The sequence below is a fragment of the Pteropus alecto genome, unplaced genomic scaffold (assembly GCF_000325575.1).
Source record: "Pteropus alecto unplaced genomic scaffold, ASM32557v1 scaffold21, whole genome shotgun sequence".
Lineage (NCBI taxonomy): Eukaryota > Metazoa > Chordata > Mammalia > Chiroptera > Pteropodidae > Pteropus > Pteropus alecto.
The window spans coordinates 22,292,758-22,300,208 of NW_006436282.1; the positions used below are offsets into that span (position 1 = coordinate 22,292,758).

The window sequence follows — 7,451 nt, forward strand, 5'->3', positions numbered from 1 at the left end:
CCCGCAGCCTGCAGCCCCGCGACGAGGCCCCGCCGGGAGCAGGTAAGGGCCGCCCCGCCGCCCCTGTCCCTCCACGCTCGGTCCCCTGTCTCCAGACTCCAGAACCTTCGCCGCTTGGCGACTGCGGACCCCCTCCTCCAGCTCGGCGGTCTCCGCACGCCGCGCCATCCACCGACGGAGAGCGGGCCAGGGGGCCAGGGCCGCGCGGGGCCAGCCCTCCGAATCCCAAATGAAACCCCCTTCGCCGCGGCTCCCTTCCTGCGCGACACGCTGACATCCCTCCCCCGCAGATGTCGGAGGCGCCCGATCCCTGCAGCCCCCAGGGGGTGGGGTCGGCCTAGCTACCTCGCGCCCCTTCCGGTGCCAGAGGGGAGGACCGGGGCTGGGAAGGCGCTGCGGCGGAGAGACCCTTAGCGACCCGGAGGGACCTGTCTCCCTACTCCCAGGGCAGACCGACGCACCTACGCGAATTGGGAAGGAACACTCCAGGGTCCCCGGGGGCTGGACACCGCAGTCCTCAGGGGGTTTGCAGGGTGAGCAAGCGATGTGCTCAGTAGGGGGTGGTGTGGGGGCAGCATAGAACGCCCCCCTATGGAGACACATTCGGGTTCGTTCCAAGGAACCTCTTCTCTCGGTTTCCCGCGACGTGGAGGGGCTGGGGTCGGAATAGCTCTGGTGGTCCCGCGAGGAAACGTTCTCTGGGGGCCTGTGGGAGTACCCCCCACCCCCACCCCCACACACGCACCAGAGACCCTGCTGGCTGCCTTAAAGGCACAGGTTTCTGCGGCAGGTGCGGAAGGGGGCCACATCCTGGTGGGACCTTGGCGGGTTGGGGAGTCAGAAGGGGCCAGGGCGCCAGTGGATAGAGCTGGGCGTTCAGGAGGGAGCCCGGCCTTGGTGAAGCTGGGGAGTGGAGCCTCATCCTTGGTCGGAGCTCAGGCCCGCTTCGTGAACGCGGGGGGAGGTGGCAAATCCCTGATCATTCTCCAGACCATTTCTGTGCTTTTAGCGTAAGTGCGTCAGTTCCCCCTTCTTTACCTTCCCCAGCCTCACAGTGTCCACGAAGCCACCCCCTCCAACTGCCTACCCCCCAAAACACAGACAAACATCTGGCTTTTCTGGTGAGCAGCCCTGTGTGTGTGGCAGGAGAGGTGGGCAGCTGGGCATGGGGTGGGGGCTACACACAGTCGGTGGAGGGCAACTCACCTTGGCACTGCTGTCCGGCAGAGGCAGACAGACATCCTGGAAGTCAGGCTAGAGTCTTCGGAGTGGCTGTAGGATTCAGAAGAGGGTGGAAAACTATGCTTCAGACTTGCGGACTGGGGTGGGTAGCAGCAGCATCCAGATTTTTCCAGGATGCCTCAATCCGAGTTTGCTGCTGGGTACAGGTGGGGTTGAGTGGGCAGAGTCCACAGTTCCAAGCTGAATCTGGGGCTCCTGTTCCCCACTGACCTTGGGGAGGGCAAGCAGAGGCGCCAGACTGGACGCAGGCCGAAATGAGAACGTACAAATTAGACAGAACACACTGGACAGGCCCTGGGCTGGATCTTCCAACCAATCCGTCAACAAGTGTGTGCAGGGTGACCAGAGAGCTGGCCAGTCCCTTCACTCCCCCGCCAAGGGCAGTTCATCCATGGGTCTGTGTCTGGGACAAGACCCGGAGTCTGTTTGCCCCCGTGTCCTGTGAGGGCAGGTGTCTGTGGAGAACGTCTCAAAGGACCTTTTCCTGAATTCTAAGGATTAATTGGGCTAAAGGCTCCGTGAAGGTCCTGTTCTGTCTAAGGTTCAGGCTGGCAGCAGTTGATTTGGAGAAAGCTTCAGAAGCCATCCTTTCGCATGTGGCCACCCTCTCTGCCATGCTTCTACTTAGGGACACTCCTTCAATTTGAGTTGAATAAACAAACACACAAAATGGGTGTTTACAAATCAGTATATGCAGCTAAAAGACTAGGATAGGCAGGAGCTAAGGCCACAAGGTGGCTTTCTTCCTGGGGAACGTGGCCTCAGGTTGAGTGTCCCAGTCTCCGGCCTCCCAGTGAGGAAGATTTCATTGACCTAGGGCTGGCACTGGTTAAGTAGCTGACACCTCGTGCTGTCTGCTAGAGAGCAGAACTCAGGTGTGCCAGGTGTGGAGCATGAGCTCCTCTCAGTGCCTGAAGGCCTTGCTTCCCTGCGGCCACCCAGCATGGGGCCAGTGCCTGGGTGACCATGGATTTCTTGTCACGGAGGCATGTGAGCAGAGGTCCCGTACCCCAGGCAGGGGCTGCATGGAGGGCCTTCTACACTGGGAGAGCTACAGGCCTAGGAAGGCTCGGCCACTTTGGATCAGAGGAATCAGTCCAGAGTCTGAATGACTGGGCCTAGTGGTCCAGCTGCCTGGCAACACGCAGGCTGGCACCATCAGCTGCGACATGTTTGTACTGAGCCCTGGATGCCGTCAGAGGCACATGGTGACAGCCACCCCCGCAGTGACACATAAAGTAGGAGTGACACATAGCTGGGGAGGCATATAGGCTTCCCATGACACCTGCCAGAGAGCTGGGGCAAAACATACAACAGCAGAAAGACAAACGGACATTGGGACACATACCCTCCCCTAGATCTAGACACACCTGGGGACTCAGACGTTTGCCCATGGGAGGTCACAAGAGTCCTGCTTAATGAAAGACCAGGTGCACGTCGAAATGAGTGGAGAACGTGCATGTATTGCACGAGAACGGAACAAGGGTTGGCGAAGTTTCCGTAAAGGGCCAGATTGTCAATATTTTAGGCTTTGCCAGCTACACACTCTCGCAGCTGCTGAATCCTGCTATTGTAGCGTAGAAGCAACCGCAGATGACACGGAAACACGGGCTCGGCTGTGTTCTCATAAACCGTATTTATGGACACTGGGATTTGAATGTCATACAGATTTCATGTGTCATGAAATGAGTGTTTTAAATTTTTTGCTGACCATTTAGAAATGTAGACATCATTCTTGCTTGGCTCACTGGCTGTAAAAAATATGGGCAACGGGCTGGATGTGATCTGCAGGAAGGGTCTGCCACCCCCCTGCTGGGCTGGAAGGTGAGAGAAGAGAAATGATTCAAGAGGTTGAAGAAGGTCAGGGCTGGGGGCTGAGGGCTGAGAGCCCACGCTGCTCCGGGGGCCCTGGATGCTGCCCTCCGCTCTGCCTGGAGCTCACAGAAGCCCTCTGTTTAATGGGTCGATGCCAGCAGAGACTCCCTGCCTGCATCAGCACCCCACCGCAGACAGGCCCGCCTCACATCCCTGTGGTAAACCTCCCACGCTAAGGACACCTGAAAACCACATTTGCAACTACAAAAAAAAAATGACATCACAGCATTTGAGCTCAGCGAACAAGCCCTGAGCCTCCTCTCCCCGTTGTCTCTCTGCACCCGGGTCTGTACCCACCTCCGCCAGGCACTCATCAGAATTTTCTGGGCCTCAGTTGCTGGGGGCCTCAGAGCTGGGTCTCTCTTCCAGGGACTCCCACTCGTTCTTTGGAGGGACTGCTGGATAATAAAGGTCAGTGCAGATGGAGTGGTGCTCTCAGGCCACCTCTCCACGAGCCACACCCCCTGCCTGGGAGCAGCTCAGGAAACATCAGCCAACTGTCTGCTCCTGGCTTCCTGTTCCCTCCGCTCCATACCTCCCACCGCCTTCCATCACTTCCCTTCCCACAAAAACACTTCTTTTATCTTCTGCTTCTTCCTTCCCCGCTCTTTCCCCTCATCCTCTTCCCTGGTCCAGGGGCCTCTCCCTGCCAGAGAACTCCTGGAACCCGTCCAGGACAGGAGATGTGCCTGGACGACCCAGTGTGGAAAGGCTTTGCAGTATGAGCGTGTGAAAGTCTCCCGGTGTCCTGGGGCCTCCTACCCTCACCGGTGAAATGGGGTAACACCACCAGTGTGCACATGTGAGCTCTACGCGGCCCTTCCTGCCCTGAGCCTGAGGGCCCCAAGTGGGAAATGCAGGGCTTGGGTGAGATCCTAGCTGGGGCCCTTCTGGGGACCTGGCTTCTGCCACCTGCTGTGCGCTCGACCCTGGGAAGACATTTCACAGTTTACAGAGCACTTTCACGCACAACATCGCATTTGATCTTCACAACCCTGGCTGGAGGCAGATGAAGCAAGCAGGCTTCTAGGGGCTAGGGCAACAAGCTAGGAAGGTTTGAACACCCACAAGGAGCACCAGCATTAATGATTAAATCTGCGGTTGTCAGGAGGCCCCTGGTGTCTGGGCCCTGCTCTTTATCAGCTCCACCCACTGTATTGGGGAGTGAGGCGTTCTGATGGTACCCGCTTCCTTCCCAGACGGAAGTGCAGTTCCCTCCCTTTGAGAGGTGAGCTGGGGGTGGGAGGCAGTGTTTCATCTCTCAGCCTTCACTCCCTGGCTCACTGCACTGGGAGGGAGAGGAGGAATTGGGGGTGGGGGGCTGCTCAGATTTTATCAATAAAGGGAGCATGGGGAGAGCAAGGGAGGCCAGTGGTCCAGTTCTCCTGGGTCATCTTCTGTCTGGTGTCCAGGCGTGGCACTGCTTGGTGATGGGGAAGGATGCTGAGCAGGCAGAAGAGTCCAGTAGGAGATGGCTCAGATGGCCACAGCCTCATGAGGTCGGGAGAGGGACCCAGCTGTGTGGCTCCGTGGAAAGGGAGGGTGAGGAGCTGCCCTCCTACTGTGGGGGCTTCTCCAGGGCAGCCGATGGCTTGGAAGTACGCGGTGGAAAGACTCAGAGCTTCCCCCCAGGGGCCTGGACCAGCATCTGGAGAGGGGTGAGTGCCCCATTCCAGGGGCCGAGCCATCCTCAGCCAGGGAGTAGCAGAAAGGATCCCACAGAGTGTGGGCAGTGAGGGATGGCTGGAGGGTCACCGGTTCCCTCCCACTCCATGCAGAAAGTCGGGAGCCCAGTGAGTCACCACTGGCTCCGGTGTGCTGACTGATGACGCCAGCTTCCTGTGTGCCTGGTGCAGTGGCTCATCGGAGGACGAGGCTGCTCTTGTCAGTTTCTGCTCCCAGTCAGTCACTGGGCTGATGGGGCCTGGGGAGGGCAGGTCATCCTGAGTCTGGACCAGGGAGCAGACTCCCTTGCAGCCCAGGTATCTGCCACACATCCATTCCTGAAAGGCAGGGGTCCAGGGCTTTCCGCTGTGCCCACCTTGGGAAGTGTCACCCCCTCTCTAGCCTCAGTTTCTCCACAGGTAACTCAGTGCCACAGTCCGTTTTGGGTCTGAAATACTGTGTTCATAATTAACTCTTCCTAAGGAGGGTACTTCAGATATGGACATGTGGGCAGCAGAAAGCATGACCAGTCCCCAAGGGTATGAGAGAGATCGCTAAGGGGGCACCGGTGCATTCTAGGCCGAGCTTCCTTTCATCAGTAACAGAGGCCGGCAGGAGCACGTGGATGGAGTGTGCGAGCTTTGGCTCCAGGCGGTTGGGGCTCACTTCCCAGCTTCACCACGAATTTGCTGTGTGATCCTGGGGAAGTTGCTAAACCTCTCTGTGCACCAGTCACCTCGGCTATAGAATGCGGATAATGCTAGTAACTACTTGACAGGTTTGGGCAGGCGAAATGAGCTAATGTGTATTTGTTGCTTGGAAGAGCGCCTGACACATACTGAGTGTTTAATGAATGTTAGTCATTAGCAAAGAAAGGTGCAGCTGGCCTGCTGTTCCCATTCTGAATGTGACACAGGCCTGTGGGGGTAGAGGTGACAGCAAGACAGTGCAAACACCTGAACACAAGTGGTAAGGTAATCATAATAGTTAACGTGTGTATAGCCCTTCCTGGGAGCCAGGCTATGTAATATAGTCTATAGTTTATCTATATAAATTTGTTACTACCTCACAGTAACATCTATGGAATAGGTATTACTGTAATTCCCACTTTACAGGTAATCAAATTGAAGCACAGAAGAGCTAAATGACTTGCTTGAGGCCCTAAGGCTAAAACCTCTAGCAAAATGGTCCCAAGTCCACCACCATAAACATAGAAAATAGAGTTTAATTGTCCTCAGAGCAGTTGCAAAAGCTATTTGCCCCAGCAGAGCCTGGATCCAAGAGAGAGAGCCTGGGAATATCGGTGTTATCCTGAGCCACTTGAGCCCAGTGTCCATCCTCAGGGAGGGGAGAGTCTAACCCCAGGTTGCAGGGCCAGGCGCTGTCCTGTGAGAGGGTCACTGGCAGCTTGGGGGAGTCCACAGGAGGGAGGCAGCCAGGACAAGGAGGAGGAGGAGCAGGGCTCTGGGTGGCAGACCCAGGGGACACACCTCAGAAGGCAGAGACGCCATGCATGTGGCCCAGAAGGGTACCGAGTTTGAAGCAGGTGGCCTAAGACTAAATTCTGAGTGCTGTCCAGCAAGGGTGCCGGGAGGGGCTGAGGAGCTCACCATCCTGGAGAGGACGCAGGAAGTGGTCCCCGAGGTCCCCAGCTGAGGTCGGGGGGTGGGAAGATCAGGGCCTGGGAGCTCCCAGCTTCTCTCTCACTGCTGTCTGTGTCCAGTTGGGCAGGGGACGAGCTGTAGTGGCTGAAACGTGGGGACAACAGTTGGCAAAGAGAATAGATCTTAAAAGTTCTCATCGCAAGAAAAAAATTGTAGCTATATATGGTGATGGATGTTAACCAGACTTATTGTGGTGATCATTTTGCTATATGAACAAATGTTGAATCATTACATTGAATGTTTGGAACGAATATAATGTTGTATATCAATTATATCTCAAAAAAAAAAAACAGAGAGAGAAAGAGAGAGAGAGAGAGAGAGAGAGAGAGAGAGGAGACAAAGCAGCATCGAGAACTCCGGGTCTAGCTCCAGAGGAGGCTTGCGTTGACAGGACCCCTCCACCGTGGGCCCCTGAGCTGGGGCCACACCTCTCTCCTGGCTCACCTCATTGCCTAAGCAGCCTGGTGACAAAGCAGAGAGCTGGGGGATGGTTGGGCCGGGGCCGCTGCTCCAGTGTGTTTCCGATCCAGTGCAGCTGCAGCTGAGAACAGGGGTGAGCATTCTGCCAGTCTGGCCTCCCCGTGTGAGCATGTGTGTGCGCATGTGTGTGCGTATGCGCACACGTTTGCATGTGTGTATGTCTGCGTGTGTACCTGCCCCTGCATCTGAATCCAGATACATTTAATCGTCCCTATATATCTGAGTGCCTTTGCACAATGAGTGTGTGCAACTGTGCATTTTTTATATGTATCAATCCGATAAACATACCTGAATATCTATCTACATTGCAGTGTGATTGCGTCTGCACACGTCTTTGTTCTCTGTTCTGTGTTCTCTGCTTCTGTGATGCTGGGAAGAGAAGACAGGAGAGAGAGAGAGAGGGAGGGGGGGAGAGAGACAGAGAGACAGAGAGACAGAGAGACAGAGAGACAGAGAGAGTGTATGAGAGAGAGAGAGAGAGAGAGAGAGAGAGAGAGAGAGAGAGAGAGAGAGAGAGTGTGAGTA

The 7,451-nt window shown here is 56.1% G+C and overlaps 1 protein-coding gene across 8 annotated transcripts in view; it reads left to right on the forward strand.

The window, feature by feature from the left end:
* The window catches only part of ADCYAP1R1 (ADCYAP receptor type I), a 52,773-nt gene continuing 45,322 nt past the window's right edge, over nt 1-7,451 (forward strand). For all 8 annotated transcript variants that reach the window (XM_015589461.2, XM_015589465.2, XM_015589463.2 and 5 more), the window contains exon 1: nt 1-42. The gene's annotated coding sequence lies outside the window, so the exon portion shown is untranslated. The remainder of the gene's footprint in view (nt 43-7,451) is intronic.